The following is a 23,716-nucleotide window of genomic DNA, read 5'->3' on the forward strand; positions in this document are numbered from 1 at the left end:
TAACCCTGTGCAGAAATTACAGAAAATTAGCAATGGTTTTATATGACAAGCCAGATACAAATAATTCATAGTATTTCATTGATCTGGTGTGTTTTATTGGGCTTTCCCCCAGCTCTCCCCCCATTCTCTTTGTTACAAAAGCAATATTTAAAAGATAGATTTGCTCATGTGAAAAACTGAACCTGTAGAACAGCAATCTGTTGCCAGATGGCAAAACACACCTGCCCCTCTGAGGTAGTTGGGACTGGCCCATGATGAAACTGTGCTTACCAGCAGATAAGGCTGAAACCCAATCTGGAGATTTGCTCCAAACAAGGTAAACTGAGAGTACAGCACTCATAATCTCTACCAAAGTGACATCATGATGGGAGGAGCAGTGCTTTATTTGCTGTTGATCTTGAAAAGCATGTTGGCTGCAGAATTGCCACAATTTCATCTGTTTGTTCACACTTTTCCCCTATCAAATCACCCAGGGTTTTGATGCAGAACATGCATATTCAGCAAGGACAGGTATCTTTTATCAGTTTCTCTTGTGTTCCAAGGGTGCACACTGTTGTCTTCTTTAAACCTCTAAGAGAGGGTGGCAGTGCATCATAGTCAGAAGCAGATTCAGAAAAACAGAATGAAGGAGGTTTTCTTTCCAAAAGTCAAGTTCAAAGGGACAACTACAGCTGTACAGCATAGAGCACAACCAAGTGCTCCACTGCTGTTGCTGCTGCCACCTATGTGGCACCAGGGTGGCTGAGCCACCTTCCTTGCTGTAGAACCTGCCCAGCCCACTCATCACTGCCTACATCCCCTCCTATGGACCCCAAAAGCAGAAGGTCCTAGCCCAGGGACCAGGTCTTCGCTGCCACCAGATCTTCCTGTCTCCCCAGAGGAGCACTCCCTCTGGGAAGTCCTGAGGTGCTGATGAGTATCAGCAGCATGGTGTTGAGCCCCTGGGGGAAATAGCTGCTCCCAGATGCAGACAGGGTCATCCATCTGCAGCCCAGAGTGTCATTGCACCAAGATTTGTTCTTCTCAGTAGCTAAGGTAGTTTCGCTTGTGTAGTGAAACCAAGTACAAGTTAGCTCTTTTGTTCAGAGCTCCTGAGGGCCACCAGTGCCCGCCTAACACCAGGTTTGTCATGTCAGTCAGAACCATGAGCCCTGCCTGTGGCTCCTTTTGCCTTTCTTGGCTTACGGTCATATTCCAGTGCCCTGGCACTGCAGGGATTTGACAGTAGGATAGCCAGGGGCAGCTACTGCATGGCAAAACCAGACTTGTATTTTGGCATGGAGGACAAAGCAGACTGTTAACTTGGAGAGATTTTTAATCTGGAGAATCACTGAAACAAAACCCGCTAGTGTAATTAAAAGTGGTGAGTCCTTGTTTGGTTGGGGAGAGATGGGAGGGACTATAGGAAGTCCTGTGGGCTGAAGTTGTGCACTGTGGACAGATGTGTGCCAGCTGCTCACACCAACTGGTCCTGATGGTCCCTGACAGGTCGCTTCTGTGAGGAAGAATAATAACTAGATAAGTCAGATGTCCTTTGATGCAATTGCACCTATTTACAAAGAAGATAGTTTCAAACCTCCTTTGACCAGGCCTCAGTCATAACAAGTGCTCCCAGTTTTACTTTTTCAAACCCATACCATCAGTCCTGGGCCAGGCAATGCTGGTGCTTGTTTTATGTCTCTGTTCCTCAGGTATTTACTCTGCCTGTGAACAGCAGAAAAAAAAAAAAAAAAAAAAAAAAAAAAGAAGAACAAAACAAAACAAAACAAAACCCCCAAACCAAAACCATGCCTATTTCACCCTGTCTTTCTCCCAGTATCAGTAAAAATGCTTTACCGTCAATACAAATTCAGGAATAACCTCAAATATACTTCTAAGTTTAGGCAGCAATTTAAGTGTGTTTTGGCTACGGGCCAAGCTGGGCAGGAGGGCAGGATTCCCCTGTCTGCAGATGTTTACAAAGCAGGCTCTGGTATGTGCATTAGTCACTCTGACTCCTCTTTATAGCAGAGAGGAACAAATGTTTCCAGGGAAGGATTTATCTGACCTACTGTTTCACTGACATACTATAGGTGAGTTTCATCACAGCCTTGCAATATACTTCTCTCCCTAGTTGCAGTGGGAGCCCAGGGCAATTAGCTCAGCTGCTTTACAGACATCTGAAGTCATCTGAAATGAACCTTTTACTAGGGAACCAGGCCTCAGATACAGCAGACATTGGATATCGCTTACCTACCCTAATTCTGATGAGGTGTCAGCTTTTAGTATTTTGTTTATGCTCCCCTAATTTGCTGTGTCTGTTCAGCCAGGGCTGAATACTACTAAGTCTCTGGAGCTTCTATACTGCTATTTTTGTGTCCCCCTACAGAGAAGGCTGCATTTCTTGGTAGGGTGAAGTGTTTGATCTTTACCTAGACAGACTTTTTGTGATGCTCTGGTGGCATGTGAATGTTCCTGGGAACCAAGAACAAAAGGTGAGAAGAAGTGCAAAGTTAACGTGGTGTTTACTAATATATCAGGTAACGTAGCACAGGCACAGCCATAGCAAGGGAGAGATGTCCCCTCTGTAACTAATGACTCTCCTTGTAAATAATCCCTCAGGGAAAGACCCTGAAGGGGTATTTCCTGCACCTAAAGGCTTCTCATTTCTGCCATTTACATTGGTTGGCTTAAGAAAACGTATTGCTATTCCTGACATACCTTTCACTGCCTGTACCCTTAGGCCATCGCAGCTGTAATGACACTATACTACTGCTAAATCTTTTGGATGTGACCACACCCCCAGTGTAGGATTTTTCTCCAGAGCAGAGAAGATGGAGGAAGGCAAATGACACTCCCTACACAATGCTTGGAAGGAAAAGCATGTGTAGAGGTGATTCTTTGATTCTGTGATAATGGGAGAATATCTCGGGCTCGGGAGCAACAGCAAGTGCAGGTAGAGGCTTCTCTTCATCAGTTAATTCACTCAGAGGAAGAAAAAAGAAGAAGTACTCAGAGGAAGAGAAAAAGAGTAGCAAAATCTGGGATAGAGGATGTGAGGAAATTGTCATGTGGAGAAGCTTTGACTGTTGAGATAAATACACATTTCCACAAACTCCAGACCATTAAGCTGGACTACTTCTGCTCAGGACATCCTTTGCTATATATACTGTACTGTGCAAGGCATTGCTAAGCCCTGCACCACCAGTTCCCACTGCTCCTTCTTCAGGGGAGCATTTCTGATTTCACTTATTCCCAGCAACATTAACAGACCCTGTCAGGTCAGATCCTTTAGCAGTACTGTGTCCCAGCTTCAGACACCCTCTCCTTTCCCCTCTGCAAGCTGTACCTTGCTCTTTGCTGTAAAGCCTCCCTAAGGTCTGAAGGAATGAGAGTGTTGCAAGAGCATCACGGCCTGTTAGGAAGGAGTAACCTTGTTACATGACAAGATCACACTCCTCAGGCACCCTTGCAAAGATTTCTCTTCAAACTGCAAGAATTTTAAGCCATCTTGCAATAAGCTGCATTGGAAAATATCTGATATTTCCTATCAGCTTTTTCTTAGCCTGCAGCTTGTTGGGTTTTGACACGTTTGATCTTGCTTGATTATTTGTTTCTATTCTGCCAGCAATATTGTTCTAAGAAGAGCGCCTTTCTGACAAAACTTCTCCCTTGATTTCACTACACACCTTTCCAACTGTAATCTCTAAATGAGTTAGTTTGATGCAAGATATTTTTATCTGCTGGTGCTTATAAGAGTCAAAGGAGAACATGTGTTGGGTTTTTTTTTCCCTTTCCTGAAAATGCCAATTCAATACAACTAGATTTGGGGTTGTGTTTTAATGGAAATTGTAATGTTTTGAGGAGCTCTACAAGAATAAAGATGTAATCAGTAGCCATTGAGAAAAAATGTTGCTTGTAAATAACATCATCCTAGGCAGTTTTCCTCCACCAAGGAATTAAAGAGGAAGCAAGATGCAGTCCTGTCTCCATAAATACTGCTTTATTTCAGCTTGTTTAGAATACCTTGTGTAAGTTTCAGCATCTATATTTCTCCACCTCTATGGAGATTACAATAAAGCAGCGGTTAGCAGAGCTTGCCACGTGTTTCCTGATGGAGTAAAATAAATGTCTCCCTACAAGATGGCTCAGCTTTTCATCGCTGGATTTGAAATCCTTTTTTTTTTTTTTTGTCAAATGCATTTACCCAACCACTCTGAAGAGAGAGAGAAAAATTTTGTGCCTTGATAAACCCAGTTGCACTCAGAAGTGTTGTCAGCAGTAAGACTATTGCAGAACCATGGCCACAGTGGGGGTCATAGTTTTACTCTCACTCTGCAGACTCACTGTTTTGTGTATCAGCAAGTAAGGAGACTGGGTAGAGTAGACTGGATACAGCTATCCAGTCTACTCTACAAGCTTGTTATATGTTGATGAAGAAGACAGGAAAAGGAAATAGTGTTCAACAATTATTTTATTAAATTGTCCTACCTCCTACATGTTGATTCACCAGAAAATGTTGCAAGAGCATTCTGATGTCATTGGTGTCCTTGAAACCTTAAAAATCTGGTTGTCCAGGAACCCAGTTAGCCATGGAGAGGCAATAAATAAATCAGTGCGGTGTACATCTATATTCAGCCAATGAGTACATTGTATGCAGTATGACCTCTAGCGCAGTTAGACACAGACATTAGATGTTCAGTTAGAAACAGATGCTAGCACTGAACTAATAAAAAACATGTCCAACAAGAGTCTTGCCAATCACTGTGTAAGAAACGTTGCCTCCAGCAAATTAAAGGTTATACAGCATGACATGGATTTTATGAAGCTGTCTGCCTCAGTGTCAGGGGGTGCATACCCCACTGCTTCTGTGCTGGGGAGTGGAGGAGGTGCAGACGGTGTGGCCACCCCACAGTCCTCTGGTGGGTCCCTCAGCCCACCCACACACATGGCAGCACTGTTGCAATGTGGAAGCTCTCAGCATTTGGAAAGGACACTGTGGAACTTGAATGGAAAATAAGTCAGACTGAACAGCCACATCTATTTCTGATCTGTGTGCAAAAATCTTTTGTGGCCCCTGCCCAAGTTATATCAATTGGTCTAAAAAAAACCTTTAAACTTTATTCACAGTGTTTGCTTCTAAGTCTTTAGGCCATCCAAGCTCCATCAATATTTGCTTTAATAGCAGTCATTGTGCATTTTTTTAAATTAATGGAAATTAAAGGAAAAAGTGTCAAATGCCAGGTTTGACATGCCACTCTCACCAGAAATTAATTAACTGACTACTGGTGTGAAAAGAGACAATTAATTCCAGACAGTAGGAAGTTGGTGGTAAGAGCTCATGGAACATTTTCACGTGTCTAGTAATTTCTGGTGTTTCCATTTTTAAAGTGTCTTGATTTTAAGAATATGCAATTCTCCAATGTCTGAATTTCATGTAACTTGAAAAACTCTAAATGAAATACAGTAAAACTGAAGCAGTGAGAGATCATATCCCTTTAAAAAAAAAAAAAAAAAATCCAGTCAGTGTTGCTGCATGTGCACATTTGTTCTTATTACAGAACAGCTTTACTAGCTTTGCTAGCCTGGGTAACTCATGCACAGCACTGCCCTGTGCCAGAGAGACATAGGCTTTTTTCTCCCCTGAACTAAAAGAACAAAGTACCTAGTATACCATTGGGGACAGATGTTATATTCATTTTAGAGTTCAGAGAATTGAGGTTGCCAGGTATGTCAGTGATGAAATTGGGAGCATTCATCCTGATTTCACACTTACTTTCTAATCACCTCTTCCCAGTTCAAAAGGCAGCATCTAATTTATAACACTTTTTTAAGAGGTATGACATCTTCCACCACTGTCACACCAGCAGAGAATCTGTAGGAGCAGCATAGCTTTTCTACTGAAAGTATCTACCATTGCTGTAGGGGGCCTAGTGAGCACCCAACATCTGACTCCTAAAATACCAATAAACACATTGTGGTTATTCAGTAACTAGCCTGAGAGAATGTTTTGTAAATGATCATACCTGCAAGTGTGGATCCTTCAATCAATGTTCCCTTTTCTGTTCAGCTGATTGCTGAGGCTGTGTGTATATCCTATGAAGAGAGTGCAGGAGGTGCAGGGAACCCTGTGCTGAAAGCCAAGCACGTGCCACCTCCTAGATGCATCACTTCTCTGTAGAAGCACTTTGGGGACAGCCTGTGGATATCTGTCTGGGCTGTGCCAGTCTGCATGAAGCCTCTGGTGCTCTAGGCAGCCTGCTCTGGTCATAGCAGGGGCCAGGTTTTAAATATGCTACTGACACAAAGGGCAGTCTGTTCTTGAGGGCAGAGCCAGAACCATTCCTGGTACATAAGGCAAAGAGAATTCAAGAAATATTTCCCACCCTCCTAATAATCTTCTTAGGTCCATTTGGTTGCAAACTTCAGTGCAGTTACAATCGTTTATATCAGAGGGAAGGCAGATCCCTGCTCATGCCTACCATGCATGTGATAACAGGGAACAAAACGTATTCTGCACTTGACAGCTGTAGAGAAGGAAACGGATCAAAGCTCCTGCCTGACCACTTGGGAATGAACATCAGAACAGATCTCCAAGGAAATGATGGTATTTGCCACGTGTCGATGGAGCCTTTTGGTCATCGTTCTGCTGCAGCAAGAATATTTTGTGAAGTGGAAGAAAGAAATATCTGTTCTCATCCCTCTGAGGTTGAAGGCAATGGGAGAACTTGACAAGGACATGATACGTGAAACAGAAGCAGATTTGCATGGTTAAGATTTTCCAGTTAAACTGTTCTGAGGAGTGTCTCATCTAAGTAGATTCCTGAATGGTCTAAGAGATGGAAACAGTTTTCTCCAGTCTTACTAAAGCTTTGGCAAAATAATGCATTTCAATCACTTTTCCTAGAAAGGAAACAACTAGCTCAAGATAAAGTACAGTGAAAGAAGTATCCAGAAGGAAATGTCATGCATCTGAATGTGCTTACTGATACCCTATGAAATTATTATGGTACAGAAAAGCAAATAGCTTATAAGAAGCTGTACTCTTCTGGGTTTGGAGAACTGTTGAAGGTCTAGGAGGAGTTCTGGACAAGTGAAGGATGCTGTACTGTCATTGCCTGGATTTACAGCAAAGACGTTATCTTCCCTACAAGTTTCTCTCACACTTAGTCTTTCTGTAGAGGCTTCCCACAGATGTTCATCCACCTTTACACCAGTGTCAGAGCTATGAAAAGAAAGCTGCACCATTTTATTTTGAAAGCAATGTTAGGCCATGAAGCTCTCTTATTGTACGTTGTTATCATAAGGCAGATGGGATGAATTTTTGTAGCAAACAGCACCCATACCTCTTAAAACATCAGAGTCCTCCAATCCTTTTCCATATCTGTATATTAACAGCCTGCCTTTCCCAAGTTTTGACTCCTATTCAGACATGTCATGTCCTCATAACCTTAAATGAAATGAATTCATGTCTGCATCCACACCCAATCTTGCCAACTTTTCCAGCCTTGACGGAGCAGTGAAGAAAATCCATCTGTGGACCAGATTTTCCCCGGTCTGAAACTCTCCAGTTATTACACTGTTAATAGCTATGGGAATTATTTAACATATCCAGAAACCAATAGTGATGCTTTTATTTAATAATTCTACCTTAACATCAAATTAGCATACTCTTAAAGTATTTCCTTGCTAACCAGATTACAAAAAGAGTTACTTATTTTTTCCAGCTGACAGCATGTTGACACTCTCCCTGCTTAGTAACAGAAGTCACATGAGATTACTGGGAGCAGGAAGCAAACACATTTCTGTGAAGAGTGAGAGTAGGGCATTGTTAGCAGTCCCAGAGTGGAGTCTGGCCCCTATTGACTGCTATCCTCTGAGGTTTCTTGCATCAACAACAGCCCTCTCAAGTTTCTCCATCTCTTTTCAGAACTGATCTGAAAACCTTTTTGCTCTGCAGCTAGCCAGTTACCATTTTAATCTTCTCATCTTTTCTTTGCACACTCAAAAATACTAATTAAATCAGTAAAGCTTTTGTAGATATAATTTGAAAGCACAATACTAAATAAAACTGCACTGCCCTTGGTCGCATGCTAAATTAGGAAATTGTGTAAAACTGGCAGGCAAACAGAAGGGTATTTGGACTGCTCTTATCTCAAACCTAGAATAAGGACATCATTAGAGACAGTTGCTGCTGGGAAGTCAGTGCTTGTCCTCATTTTAACTTACAATACACTACAATACCAAATTTGAATATGTTGAGAGCATGAATGATCTAACAGTAAGAAGGGCACCAACTATTCTCAGCAGTCTGAATGGAAATAGCAGGTGTTTGGTACTTTTCTGGCCCTAAGACAGTAATCAGTCACAGATAATTGATTACTTTCAGATCCAAGAAGGTGGTTTGCAAGGGATTATATTTTCAGTGTCCTGTACAAGCTTAACATTAGCTGCACAGTAGAAACCAGTTTTCTGAAGCATCAACCACACAACCAGTCATTTTTGATCATTTGAGCCATCCCTGTACCCACTACACTTGTATGTTCAAACTTCTGGGCAATTACTAATTACGCCATCTAATTGCAACACAGCTGCTTCCATTCCCTCTATTAAACTGTATTCATCTCTTATTATTAAACAAAATGTAGGGCAGGAAAATAAAAAGAGATTTTCCTATGCATCTGTCTCTTTCAGGACAAATTCCTTTCCTGAACAAGTACAACTATGTCTATAATCACAGAAAATATAGAGTATCACAAGACTACTCATATTCATTTTGAAGACCTATCTAGCAGTGAATTATCTCCTGTTTTGTCAAAATGGGCATGAATGCACATTAAGCACAGCATGACTCATGGGCAGAGCAATATGGAAAACTGCCCTTTTGGAGGCTTATCTGGCTCCACAGAAGTGCCTGTAAAGAACGTCACCAACTTTAGCAATGGTTTAAGAGCCGGAATCAGTTACCAAGAAGATAAGCACTAATGCAACATAGCAAAATGAAAACAGTGACTGAGTCTGGAAAGCAAACAGGAGTCCTGCCACAGCAGCCCCAGCATGGAGTAGCCTCAGCCCTTCTGTCAACCAGGCAGTGGGGAGAGGTGCTAGCCTGGGCCACTCCAGGAACTGTTTCACTCTTTAACCCAGCTCAAAATCATCCCAGCAGAAAAGATGGCTATTTTTCTGCAGGTGAATGGGTTAAATCAGCTCATGTTAAGTCACCTGCCAGCTCACATATCTCAATAAACGCAAGACATGGCTACATTGTGTGGACAAAAAGATGAGAGGGTGAAGGAGATGAAGTGAGACCTCCCCTCCCCTTCAGTGACAATTAGCTCTTAAATTGGCTCAGCTACATACGTCATGGCAACCAACATTCTCAATCTAACTAAACAGAGATAACCAAAACAGTTCTCCATTTTGTCAGGAGAAAGAAAAAAAGAAAAAAAAGAAAAAAACAAAGAAAAAAGCAAGCAAACAAACAAACAAAGCAAAACAACAACAACAAAGCCAAAAGCCAAACAACCAAAAAAGCCCCCCACAAACACTCAGAACCTGTGAGAAATTGTCTATAAGCACTGGTCTGATGCTGTCACTGTCCCTTCTCATTGATTTATCTACAGAAATGTATATGAGGTCATCCACATTAATGCCCATGGAAGACTATCTGTTCTAGCAAAGGGCTGCCAGAAATAGACTCATGTGCAAGAATCAGGTAGGAAGGGGCCTTTTATGGAGTTGATCATCTCTTTGTGAAAAATGTCATTTTGTCTTTCTTAAAGTTGCTGAAATCAATTGCCAAGGCATGTTCCTGGGCAGGCTAGGTTTAACTCCAGAGCCAGTCCCCGAAAGAGAAGCTGACTGCTTCCCTGGAAAAAGTGCTCCCTAACAGGCAAGGCAGCTGAGTTAATCCCTTTCTTATCTCTTTTGTCAATGAGGTTTGAAGACAAGTTCAAAGCAGATGCTACACCCCTGTGTATCCTCTCTGGAGGCCGCAACACTTGCTTCTTCAGAACAGGGTGGATGAGGAACCTGTTACTGCAGAGATGGGTCGCTGTGGGCAGAGGAGAGCTCTGCAGTCTGATCTCCACTGGAGTGCCCTACCTGCTAGGGCCTTGTGTAGGAGGTTTGTTTGCATCTCCTTATCCGCTCAGTAGCTGATGATTAAATCTGATCTGTCTGTTCCAACAACCAGCTTTTCATCAGAAACAACCTGGTTGGGAAAAGAACGGCTTTGTCTGAAGCTGAATGATATATTTTGTTCAGCCCACAGACAAAAAAAAAAAAAAGCCCAATAAACTGAGCTGAGATGGACAAAATTATTTTTTCCCCTCAATTTTTTGGTTCAGCTGCCATACTGAAAAATCAATTATTTTCATAGCTCAACATCAGTCACTCCTATTTATAGAAATTATAGTCATACAATCTGAGAACAGATTTCCCCTGCTGTTACATTGGCTTTAACTTCCAGGGAAGCCAATGTAGATGAACTCTTTGGGAAAAATAAGTCCCTGGAGTAGAGAGCCTGACACTCCCCTACCATGAATAGCAAACAGCAAGTGTTAGAATTATTAGTCACAGTGAACAGCTTATGCAAAATAACCATTGATTGAAATTTCCTTGCTTAAAAGAATTCAGAAATATAATTAGCTCCAACTGCCATGACCTATTGAAAGAACTTGTTGGGCTTTGACAGTAGACAAAAATGTGTGCTGCTCTGATTTTGCTAGGAGGTTTTATATAGTGCAATCCCCACTCTTGGAATAGGGTCATCTGGTTATAAGGGTATAGTTTATTCCCTTATGAAAATAAACTATACAGGTTAAGAACTTAAAACTGATGTGTGATTGGATTTTGTTTCCTGCACAGTCTCAAAGTCAACCGATGTCATCAAATACCACATTGCCTGTCTGTAGCAGCAACCTGCATGCCAGTACCGCATGATATTTCCAGTGAAAAATTGTTGTCCTGGGATTTGGATCATCCCTGGAAGTGCATTTACCCATCTGCAGCACTGGCAAATATCAATGTTTTGTAGAGCCTCCCATTAGCCTGGCTGGCCTTGTAATGATGGGAGCAGACAGAATAGCTAGGTGCAGCCCCTCTGGGCTCTTCTGTCTCTAAAGCAGTCGGGACTGGTGGTCAGGTTGGACCAGGCCAAGGGCTGCTGCCTACCAGAGACAGTTTGTAGGCCAAGTACCAAGTCCTGGGGTCATTGCTGAAGCTGCTTCTAGGATGCAATATCAATCATTGCATGTGCAGCTGTACTCAGAGCTGTATCACTGCAAGCTGAGTCCTCTCATAAAACCCAGCATTCCCTCAGGACCACATTTATGTTAGTTTATACATCTGTGGAAACCAGGCCTAAATGCTTATGTAGACGATGAGATGTGTTTGCTTTCTGTTTGTATTAATCCATGAGAATAGTCTTAGACCCCAGCATAAGAATGGCTTCTTTTGTATTATTTTCTATTGTTCTATTTAAAATTAAGCACAAAATAAAACAATCCCAAACCACAAAACTCTCCATTAAGTCAAAGAAGGTTTGATTGGTGTGGCCTTTTGAAGATGTTCACATATTTAGAAGTCACAGGCTCAGTTTACATGGGTTCACCTTTCTCAGAAGGAAGTTTTCTTCTTCTAAAATACATTTGAACTGAGATCTTCATCATGGGCAGCTCTGCACAGTGGGCAGAAAATGAGCTGCATCCATCAAAAGATTTATTTAGTTACAAGTAGCATACTCAGAAAGCATTATGCCGGTTGTGCCTCTGTCAGTCATGGCCCAGAGGGTTCAATTAGTGCTAGGGGGGTTACCTGCTGACCTTTCATTTTTCTCTACACTTGGATTTTCACTCTGACTGATGAAGCCACATGTCAGTATAATTTTACCAGCATCTGTAAGAGGGTGCCCACTGCAACCTCCGCCTTACATTAGTCTCCTTTGATCTTTGACTGAAACATGCCACACCATCAAGCCAGAAGAAAATTCCATTTCCTTCTTTGATCTGCATCCTCATGACCTGATGAGGAGAGCAAGTCTGCATTTTATGACATTACAGACAAATCCCTTGTGGGTGTAAGTCATCCTCATTGGGCTCTCATTCCATAGGGCCTGACTCATGGGAATTACACCTCACCTACACCAGTTCAGCCCCTCACGTACCTGTAGTTGGATAAATAACTGCCCAAGCCTGCAACTGTAATAATGCTATCTGTCTTACATAAAATTATCAAATCGTTGACAAAATTCAACTCAGTAGGCTAAAGATCATTCTGACATATGAAATTATTTGACAATGTGTTAAAATTCAGTCATAAAATATTTAACCACAAGCCTACAGTAGCTTTACAAGGCAAGTTCATTTCAGCTTTCTAACAGAAATGAAGTAGGAATATCGTTAGAACATATGTCCTTAAAAGCTTATTTGTCTTACCCTAAGAATGGAACAGCTGAACTGAACAAATAAGGTCAAAGGGCTTATGGAGCAAAGAGAGAGATACTGGGATGCAAGTTAAATTTAATGTTTTTTGTTATCTATTTCAAATTCTCCCTGTAGGCTCAATCGGACAGTGTTAGTGGGCAGTGAAATAAGTTTTTTGGGTCTCCTCAGATACGGTTTCTTGGTATAATTCTTTATAATTTATTTACCACCCTTGCCTTACTCAGGGTTTTTTTTCTTAAGTTGTCAGTTTTTATGTCAGGTGAACTCAGATGGCAAGGCTCAGATTTTTAAGGCTACTTAGACTGTTTTCCATTCAGTGTTGCAAGACTAAGTAGCTTTCAGTGGGATATAGGAGATGAAATGTCTAAGAAATGATGAAAATGGGACTCAGTTGTCAAAACCACTCAGGCCATGCAATGTTTTTATGATTTGTGGGATTTGTGGCTTTAAGAGCCTTTGGAAATGAGACCGTGATTTTGCTTTATATTAATACAGCACCCATCAAAAGGAACCATACTCTATGATTGCTGCTGATATGATATGGTTCAGTGACATTCTGCCACATCCTTCCAGTTAAAAACACCTTTCCAAGGGTGTCTTACAGTATGTTAGTGGAACACCTAATTTGTTGTTTCAGCTAAGCCAACCCCAACTTATTCAGTCTAGCCAGTTTGCAAATAAATTCTCCGGCCATCACTGACATTGCTGCATCTAAAAGTTGTTGTAAAAATCTCTTTGAAATGGTAATCCTAAGCTGGGGCCTTTCCATAGCTTCAAAGGCATGATGACCCAATCTGAATTTCTTTGAAATATTCAATTTTAATAAAAACTAGCCAAGCACCAACATGTTCAGCTTGTTATCAGTTAGCTCTGACCAGTAGAAACTTTGAAGTGTTAATTGTTTAGCTGGACAAAGCTGCAGACTTTACTGGTTTTGCAGGAAGCAAAAATTAACAATTTTACATCTGTTCGAAGAGAGAAAATTTTAAGAAAGCACTCAGAAAAATGCCAGGCATTATTTCCAAGACTCAAGTGTTCACAGAGTTGTAACAAGAAAAAAAAAGTAAAATCTTTACTTCCACAGAAACAATAGTTAGAGCCTGTGACTATGTTGGAGACAACAAACTTTGCTTGCATAGTGACCTGCACATTGAACTTTTTATTCAGTCTGCACAGCACAAGCAGCAGGATGAGCTGATATTTATATAATGCACACACTGAAATCTGTTTGAATCTGTTCTTGGCTGCACCATTGGTTTGTTGGTGACCTTGTGCTTCTTGGATGCTCTTTGTCACAGGATCCCCTTCTGTAAAACTGAGACATCATCCTCCCTGTGAGGTGTAAGGATGAAAAAGCTCATAAGAAAACTCATACTATAATTTGTGGTGATTTAAAATAAAGAATTAGAGAAGCACACCTGTTTATGTAGCAGGGGGTTGCCTTCTTGCAGTATTTATAGTGGCACTTGTTCTTCAAGAGGTTCCCACATGTGGGGCATCCACTCCTTCATGGCCACCCCGCTCATGGTTTCCCCTGATGAAGGCTTCAAGCTGCTCCAGCTGAGAGTGGGTAGCAGTAACCGAGGCCTTCCCATAGGGAAAAACCCACAAAAACCCAAAACCCACTTATGTGCTGTTCCGTAGCACAGGCTTTGCTCTGTCCCCTCACCACTCAGCTGCTGGGGCTGGGGTAGGAGGCTTGCCTGGGGCACACATGACTGCCGGTGCCTGGAGACAAAGAAATGGGGATCAGTGCCCTTGCCAATGTGAGCTGGGCCAGACATTCTTCTGAGGCAGAGACCATGCTACTTGTGTCACAATTTGGCTGTTGCTCTTGCTTTGTTTTCCCTCTTCTCTGATGACATGCCCAAGATGGCCTTGTGTGCAATTGCCTGCTCCTCCTGGTGGTCACCTCTCACAACCACCTTCACCCCCTCATCCCAGCAAAGCCTAGCAACCCTCCAAATGTCACCATGCTGAAGTTTTTCTCCATTTGCTGACACTGCACAATGCTGTAAGTCACCTGATCTCATCAAGAAGCAATGAACTCTGTCACAACTATTGCTCAGACAAAAAAAAATTGTCCTTTCTCTTCCCTCCCTCAAAGTGGTATCATTTGGCTTCAGTGATCTGATGGCATCTTCATCCACAGCAGGCTTTTTCAGAACAATTTGGAGAGTTGTGGCCCACCTTAAGCACATCTATAACACTAGTGTGAGTAACAGAGAGTGCTACACAGAGAGAGCGCCATCATTTTTGCTACCAGACAATGTGCTCCAAGGACTCAAAACCCTTGTGTGAACTATGGAGCGCCTAGAAGTCAAGCACAGCCTGTCAACTGCTCTCACAACACTTTTATGACTTTTTTCTTCTTAAATGATAGACTTTTTGCATTCAAGAACTAACTCAGTTTAGTCCCAAGTGATCTGGGCTTCAAATTCTAAGCACGTCCTGTCATGACAAGGTTGCCTGTTTAACATGATCACCTGGCCATACTAGAAAGTCTCTTCCTTCTTGCATGGAACAGTATAGTATCCCCACACCCGCAGTGTGTTTTTAAAGGAATTGAAAATACATTTTTTCCCTTTCTTATCCCTCCTTAATACCATCTGACAGGATGTACAGTTTGCAATTCGTGACTCAAGTGACCTCTATATTCCCATTACTCATGGCTCCATCTTACGGGATTTGCAGAGCTGTGCTTGTATCTAAAAGCAGTTTCTAAATCCTTGAATGGTACTAGTGAGGATTAATGGGAAGGTCACTTTCTAGCAGTTATCAGAAATCAAAATATACCCTTTGGCAAAGGGCTACCATAAGGCCTAGACATTTTTAAATATGCAAGAATAAACTCTGTTTCTGATGAGTTAAAAATAGAAGATATTTTCAGCTCAGTAACTTACCTTGGATGGTCACCTATCTGGGGTCTAAGGTTTTTTAAGTATTTCCTTGGAAAAATGCATGCTTCATTTACTTGGGGATCCCAGGAGAGACCACTTCTGCTGTACTCCACAGACAATTTAAAATGCTCCTGGCTAGTGAGGGCATACATTACAGTGCAAGCAGCCACAATTGCCCTGTGTGACAATGAAGGATGAGTGAAGAAAACCCCAAGTGCACTGCTGGAGGAGGGAATGGAGCAGCAGCAGTTGAGAACAGGGCAGCTTGAGTCTGCCTGTTTGTAGGCAGGGGCATTGATGGGAGCACAGCCAGCACAAGTCAGTTCCCATTTCCAAAAGCTGGAAGCTAAGGAAAGGTTAACTGGCTGGCCCAGCACCAGAGCTGCAAAAACCCTTTCCTTCCTGCTTGAATTCAAAGGAATAAACACAGCTTCACAATTCACAGTGCTACACTATTATACCCAGCATGTTTATGCATTTGTATTGATGCTTGTTGTATCTACTGGAAGGTAGTGAACTTTTTCTTCACTTGTATGACCTTTTGTTACTCCTGCTCTCAAAACACATTCAGTGTCCAATATGGTCTGGCTTTAAGCATCCCTCTGAGCAACGGAGAGAGTTCAATCAATTGCAATAAGATTTGGATGTTATCATACAGTGTACAGAGAAGAATACCTGGCAAATGGTGTATGTGAGCCCAGAGCCAAAGGCAGCCAGGGGAGTCAGTGACATGCCTCCCAATGACTTTGAGGTGCAGGCTCAGGCCCGGGGTTTCACTGGGAGAGTGAGCCATTGGTTCCCTGCCTCAATGAAATGCCAGTGTGAAAGTAGAGACGCTTGTAGTCCCTCTGGTCAAAGTGAGTTACTCTCTTCGGCAGGTTGTCTCCAAACTGTTGCGCAGAATCACAGAATGCCTAGGGTTGGAAAGGTTCTCTGGAGATAATCTAGTCCAACCCACCTGCTAAAGCAGGTTCACCAGAGCAGATCACACAGATGTCTCCAGAGACGGAAACTCCACAACCTCTCTGGGCAGCCTGTTCCAGGGCTTTGGCACCTGTAAGTTAAAGAAGTTTTTCCTCATATTCGGATGGAACCTCCTGTGATTCAGTCTGTGCCTGTTGCCCCTCATCCTATCGTTGGGCACCACTGAAAGGAGTCTGGTCCCATCCTCTTGACATCCACCCTTGAGATGTTTATAAACATTGATGAGATCCCCTCTCAGCCTTCTCTTCTCCAGGCTGAACAGACTCAGTTCTCTCTGTCTCTCCTCATAAGAGATCTCTGCATCCTTTGTGTCTCCTAACCACACAAAGTGCAGCTTGCTGACACATTGAGCCCTCTCCTAGCTTCTTTATCTGGGAGAGGGAGTTAAATCATGTCACTGGCAAGGAAGGAATATGTGTTACGTGGCAGGTGAAGGACTTCAGTATCCAGGGTCGCATCTTGTAATTGTCCTTTCGATGTGCTCACACCCACAGGTAGCAAAGCAGTGGCTTGTCCCTGGTTGCGACACTTCCCTCCTCTGCCACCTCAGGTCTCACAAGACTGGAACCACTGGGGAGCAGGGTTGTGTCGGTCAGTGCGTCAGCTGCATGGGACCATGAACAAAGAAAGAGGCAACAGTACTGCAAATATCTGAGATACAGTAAGTCTTGAGAAGCATGTTGGCAGGGCCTGTCTTTTTGTTTGTTTGTTTGTTTGCATTTGCACAGTGTAGATGTGCAGTGCAAGGAGCTACAGTGCTGGAACTCAGACACTGGTATGTTGCAGGCTCCCTGGATGTGCATTCAGTGAGCTTGTGGGGAGGCAGGAGCAGAACAGGCTTGGGAGGTTGGTTTGGCAAGTGAGATGGAGTTGGTTTTATGGAGGAGTAATGTGTGGGTTAGAGAAGTGTGGAGTTAGCAGGCAGGACTGGAGTCACAGGTTGGGAAGATCTTTGGATCTGAAAGGAAAACATAACAAGTTTTGAGAATGTTTATTAGTATTTTGAAAGATGGCCACTACATTGTTATGGAAGAATTTTAGTAGAACTTAAGGAATAGGTTTTACCTCCATACACAGACACTTCCAGCTTTTGGATTATACCTCCTCATAGTGCATGAAGTGAAAGACCTAATACAAACATCCTAATACATGGAAAAAAATAAAGCTTCTTTAGACGGTCTTTGCTTCATCAAGAAAACAGGCTGTGATGTTGGCACCTAGAGAAACTGCAAAATCACCATGAAAGGGAAGAATGCTGTGTGAATTCCCGAAAGTGAATTTCCAGAGCTCTGAAACCAGAATTGCAATAAAGTTACAAAACCTTAGCAGCAAAGGTACCCCAGCAACCCAAGAGGTGCATCCCATCTAGACATTTTTGTTACCAGAGCTCAAATCAACTTGTATAAAGATATTGCAGCTTTATGGTAGAACTGTTCCTGGGAGACAAAGCTCTTGTCTTTTATTGCTCATCTCATGTTGTCATAAATGTTTTTGTAACAGCTAACTTGTGCTCTAATTAGGGAAAAAAATCTAAGCCTTCAGAGCAGGCTGGTCTCAAAGTGCAGACTACAATGTGTGGAGATTCACAAGCCCTGCAGGCCAATAAATCAGAGCTCACAAACCAGCTTTGTGCTGACATGATTTATCTTCCAGGGCTGACCTGCTTGGATATGATTTTATAATGACAGCAGTCAGAGATGTGAACAGCAGTCTAAAAGAAGCCATTCACACTGGTGAATCTAAGACTGAGTGTTTATTTTACTATAACCTCAGCACCAATCTATGAGGTAGATCTAAAATGCATGCAGGTAGATGATCAGTTCAGCTGAATCAAAGACCACAGGTTTGCCAAAAAGGAGTTCTGCCCTTGCCCATCCCCAGAGGTATTAGCTCTAGTGGTTAAATATTCTTGGCAGAAAAGTCTTACAAAGACATCAGATGCTGCAACGACTGGAGACAGTGGATACTCAGACTGAAAGAAGTACTACATGCATGCCCTGAAGTAGTTCACCATGGAGTTCATGTCAACACTGACGGTAAGCATCAATAAGGAATATTGTACATGTAATTTTTAGCACAAGTGTGTTCACAGTATTCAGAAGCTGTTTGGCTGTTTCTACAATGCAAGAATCAGTGATCACTCAATTTTAAGTGTAACAAAAATAGTAAACCACCTCCACTAGGGTCATCACTATAGAAGTACTTCACATTGTCTTTTTTGAGGGAAATTAAAAAAAAAGGTATTGTTATTCAGAACAACATGCTTTGTCAATAACAAAGCATTCATTGTTTTCCTTTTTCTGCTTCAAATTCATTCCACAAAATTTTACTTACATTGCAGGAATTTCATCTGATACTGATGGGAACATGAGCATCCTGAAAAGCTTAAAATAAAGGATGGTTTTAGAAGTGGGGTGTGTAGAAGGGGATTTCTTTTTTTTCATTACTGAAAGAAGATCTAAACCACCAGATCCACTGCAGTCTGAAAATCTGGTGGATTTTCAGATCCTTGTTTTCTCTTTTCAGAAACAGAAAGATAAATGAACAAAGAGCTAAATTCATAAAAACATAACTTTGAACCAAATACGCATTACTCTTTATTTGTGGGCATGTGAAGGAATTTAGTCTTAAAAAGAAAGAGGCAGCAAGTCTAAATGCATGGGCTCTAAAAACTGTGATCATTTTCTTTGTATTGAGATGCAGTTGTTTTTACTACAGCATTCTGTGGGAATTCTGCAGTCCACAGAGAGATGAAAGATTACCCGTGTCACACAAAAATGCATTTCACTGGCATCCTAGAAGCTCTGTGCTACTTATAGAAATGAATGTCATAAATAGGTTTTGAGCATCATATAAGTACAGACTGTCAAAGCATTCAGATACATTTCAGTAGTCTTTGCTTAAGCATATTTAGAGACCAAATTATTCATATAAGGAAATGCCTGTTAACTGTAATGTTCCTTACTGTTTCACATTACATTCTGGCTATTATAGAGCATATCTAGTATAGTCTAGCTACTATACACAAGGAAGTGCTTTGTAAGCAGTTTAACAAATGCTTGAAGTGATAAATGTAACCAGTTAATGAGGTTATCCTTTATCTCCACTTCTGCACCTACTATCGCTTCTCAAGTTCAGCAAGTCAACATAGAACAAGCAGCCATGTTAAAGAGCCCTCTTTAAGGACATGTAAAATATTGTTGTGATTAGTGCTTTGGGAATAATTAAGAATAAAAAGAAAACTTTAAAACACATTTAACTTGTTGTTTGTTTGTTTGTTTTTTAACACAATGTTTACAGAAAGCTTGTATCCTCAAAGATTTATTTTTCAGATGTACTTGGTTAATGTCTATGTAACCATTTACTTGTAATTGGTCACAGAAGTCTAGTGATACAATTTCTCTGCACTGACTGAATGAAAGTTCTAACTTTTACAGAGCAAATATGCACATGTGCAAACTTCAAATCCAGCATCTGTGAGTATTTATGAAAGCAAATTTGAAAGTTACCATATTTATTCTTCCTGTAAAATGTGCAAGTCTAACTGTCAAAAATACCTTTACAAATTCAAACAAATATTTGAAAGATTTTCTCTTTCTTTGGATGTAGTTGGGGCAAAACTGGATCGTTAGGCACATGTTATTACAAACACCAGCCCTGAGATATTCTCTAGACTGTGGTCAGTCTTGCCAACCTTGAGTCCTCTGGATGGACAATTCGTAACTGGGCTCCAGTCTAAATGACCCATTACAGCAAACAATCAAACTACTTATGCTGCTATCATGTCTGATTAAAGAACATTTCAATGTCAGACTAGTAAGGCTGTTACCCTGCTTAGAAGAGCATTTTACCAAAAAGATAATCAGAGACACGTTCTACTGAAAAGTGATCTTCATTAGGGAAAAATCTCCCTACCTTTCTTTGACACACAGTTTAGAATTGGGGAATTCCAAAATGCTTTACTTTCCAGTGAGCAGAGACCATACTCTGTGGTGTCCTAAGAGTCTACTGGTGAAATAGCTTGAAGGGCAGGATTGTTACTTTGAGAGAATTGTCTCAAGAAGTGGACCATACGAGAGAAGAGTGAAAGGGGATGAAACTGAATATTAGTCAAAATGTGTTAAGAGAGTGGTAGAAATTCAACAAACCCAAAAATCTTACGGTCCATGTGAGCAGATCAGCCCAGGTACATCAAGTCAGCTACTGTGGGTTTTCTGTTTGTGTGCAGATGTGTTCTACATCCCATCAGTGGTGACTCTGGTGCAACCCAGGTGCAATGGGTTCAATGTGCCTGCTCAGGCATGTGTGACAATCACAACATGTTCCAGATGCACTGGACATGGTGAAAGCGTACAGGCTCTATGTCTCTTATACAGTGAGCCCCATATGTCTGTGATAAATTGGTCTCATTGTGCATGAGAAGTGGGATGCCAGGGATGCTAGGCATCCAAAAATATGGTGGGTTACTATTGAAAGCAATATCCAGAGTGTCAGAGTTGGTTGATATCAAACTCTTGCAGAAATTCTAACTAAAGAGAATTCAAAATCGAAAAATACTACCTAAGACTCCACAGCTACTCAATGAAATTTTCATTTTCCTCCCTCAGGACCATTGCCACTTTGTCTCCTGGGGAGTGTGCACTGGAGCTAGAAAGCCTGGAAGATAATTGCAAGACAAAGACCATTTGCACAAAGACAATTTACAGAAAACAAAGAAAAATAACTATAATAAATTACTGTCATAGAAAACCCTGTTTTATTGTCAAAGCCAACACTCATATCTTGTTCCATAATTCAGTTGTTATCAATTGCATATGGATGAGGAGATGGAGGAAGCCACAAGTGAGGCAATCAAGTACAAAATTTTTTATGGTCTTCTGAGAATGTCTATTGGTTTTTCAGTTTGTTTTATAAAAGCCTGTGGAACAATTTTGAATGACAAAGACTATCTCATAAGTTAGGATTGATACCGTACAGCAAACACATACAACAGAAAGTAGATAACTGGAACAAAAAAGATACTCTTCCTCTGAAGTTCTTGGGCCATAGTGATTGCTACAAACATTGGGTAAACAGTAGCCAGAAATACCCTGATTACATAGCAGAACACCCCACTTTCTTTAAAGATCCTTTACTGACACTGTGCTTTTTGCATTAGTCAAGATTTTATGGAAAAGAGAGATGCACTTGGAAAAAGTCAACTACAGAATAGTTGGAGAATTTAACGTAATTTTGTGTGTTATTTTAAATAAGTACAATTTTACAATAGTTAGATTTCTACATTTACATGTTCTTCTCTCTCCCAGTGGTTGTCTTGCTTACTGCTGAGGCTCCAGTCATTCACTGGGCTCTAAGAATGGATATATTTGTGCCTTCCTGAGCACCCAGTGATTAACATATTCTGATAAAACTATTACTGACTTAAAAAAACAACCACAGTCAACAATCTGCCTAAGCATGTCTCAGTGAAAAACTGGAATATTAACGTTGCTTTCAGATAAGAAACATGGAGAAAATTTTAAATTATAAAAATAGGTAACCACTGGTATTTAAAAAAACACAACTGAATCCAATCTGTAAAGTGACTTAGATGTCCAACTTCCATGGAAATAACCTGTGTAAACATCTTAGCAATTATCTGTCTTCCCTCTTCCACATCCTCAAACTTCCAAGGAATTTGATATCCAAAAGTCTTAGAAAATCCCAGTTGGCTTCTATCTTGACTTTGGGCTTAAAGATATCTCTAAAGTTTCAGCCATGCCTATTCCCATTTGTATAGCAAAGAGCAGAATGAGACCTCAGTCACATGCTCACAGTCATTCATTGTTGTGGCAGAAGCAGAAGAGGGGGCAAAAGAAATGCCACTTATTTAAGGGAGTGGAGCTCAGATGGTCTCACAGCTGCCTAATCAACAGCTGCAATTGCAATGCAGCTCCATATGGACTTGTACGCAAGGCTCAAGTGGCAAGAATGGATCTTGCTGCAGCTGTATTATAGCACCAAACATTTTGATATGGGTTCCTCATTAACAGGTGTCTGATTAATGGCACCTAATTAAAGCAGGAGACAGCAAAAAGAATGAAGTGGTGGAGGAATTAGACACCACAGAGTGCCCTGTCATGCTGCTTGCCTTGAATGTATGCTAGTTTGGGTGACTAATAACACAAACCAAGGAATTAACTCTCCCAGCTGACGCTATTGTTTCTGGCAGAAAACTTGCCTGTCACAAGGATTAATTCAATCTATACTGTTATTTAGTCCACAGCAACAGATGCTCATTCAGATATCTCTGTAGAAGAAGATGGCTCCACTCAACTCCAGCACTTGTATGACATCCTGGAAGGGTCATTTTGGTATCAGCTTCTGGTCCTCATGTCTAGTGCTCTGTTTATAGGCACTTTATTCTGTGTATGTGTATGACATTTCAGATAGATATTTGGCAATAACATCTCAAAGAAAGCAGTACCCCTTCTGGGAAAATGCAGAAGATCATTATTCAGATGAGGAAAATGGGAAGTCAAGGAGAAACAAGCAATGTGTTCTCCTTCTGCCGCGTCTCCCCCGCAAAAGCTGCCTACCCAGCCATCCTGTCCCTTAAGCAAAGGAAGCAGGACTGCCAGCAGCCAGTTTTTCCACCATGGTAAATGTCACTACTGTCCTTTGACCAGATCCTCAGCTCCCCTCAATAGCTGGCTGCCAGCCCACCACACACAAAGGCCCTCTCCATCCCTCACCTCCTCTATCAGCCCTAGGAAGGTTTAGCTCAACTGAAATCCATGGAACAATCTCAGTGCAAGTGAGAGGGGAAGGAATCCTGGTGTTATCAAACAAGTTAAAATTGCTCTAAACCTGGCATTTGGGGATGCTGCATTTGGTGCCTCATCTTCAAATTCCTCTGCACGCCTGAAATGGCTGTGTACATCCATGGTTGACAGATGGGATTTTTGTGGGCAGCAGTCAGCCTAGCAAGACCAAACTAATGAGGGAAATTGCTTGAGGTTATACACTGATTCTTTGCTTCTAATGAAAATATTTCCTAGCCCAGCTGCTGGGCTGAGGCTGGGGCACCAGAGATCTGCCATGGATGCTGAGCAGCTCCTAGCACTCCTTGTATGTCCTCCTTGGCTGGGATGCTTTTTCTGGTGGGAGGAAGCTTTGGGGACTGAGAGTCTCCCACTGAGAAGCCATTGGGATAGGAAGGGATAAAACCTCCCACATGTTTTCCTTGGAGAGGCCCTTGCAGACCCTGCTATTTAGGGAGAAGGGCTCCCTTCCCCTGGGAGAACCATCAGTCCACCCAATAGCCCTACTCTGTCCCTGGGAAATCTCTTGGGTGCAGGTCCCATGGATTACTGCCTGCCAGATGGGGACAGGGTGGAAGGATATTGCAAAAACAAAAACTAGATT

General features: G+C 41.7%; 1 long non-coding RNA gene across 4 annotated transcripts in view; it reads left to right on the forward strand.

Moving 5' to 3' along the window:
- Positions 1–21,051, forward strand: part of LOC309441365 — a 54,440-nt gene extending 33,389 nt beyond the window's left edge. For 2 of the 4 annotated variants that reach the window (XR_014184358.1, XR_014184361.1), the window contains 4 exons: positions 16,804–16,970; positions 18,226–18,345; positions 19,747–19,785; positions 20,917–21,051. This is a non-coding gene — a long non-coding RNA (uncharacterized lncRNA). Of the gene's footprint in view, positions 1–2,007; positions 2,073–2,368; positions 2,475–16,803; positions 16,971–18,225; positions 18,346–19,746; positions 19,786–20,916 lie in introns of all 4 variants that reach the window. The other 2 variants (XR_014184359.1, XR_014184360.1) reach the window with 2 other exon arrangements.
- The last annotated feature ends 2,665 nt before the right edge of the window (positions 21,052–23,716 follow it).

The sequence above is a fragment of the Streptopelia decaocto genome, assembly GCF_964273445.1.
Source record: "Streptopelia decaocto genome assembly, chromosome: 1".
NCBI classification, from domain to species: Eukaryota; Metazoa; Chordata; class Aves; order Columbiformes; family Columbidae; genus Streptopelia; species Streptopelia decaocto.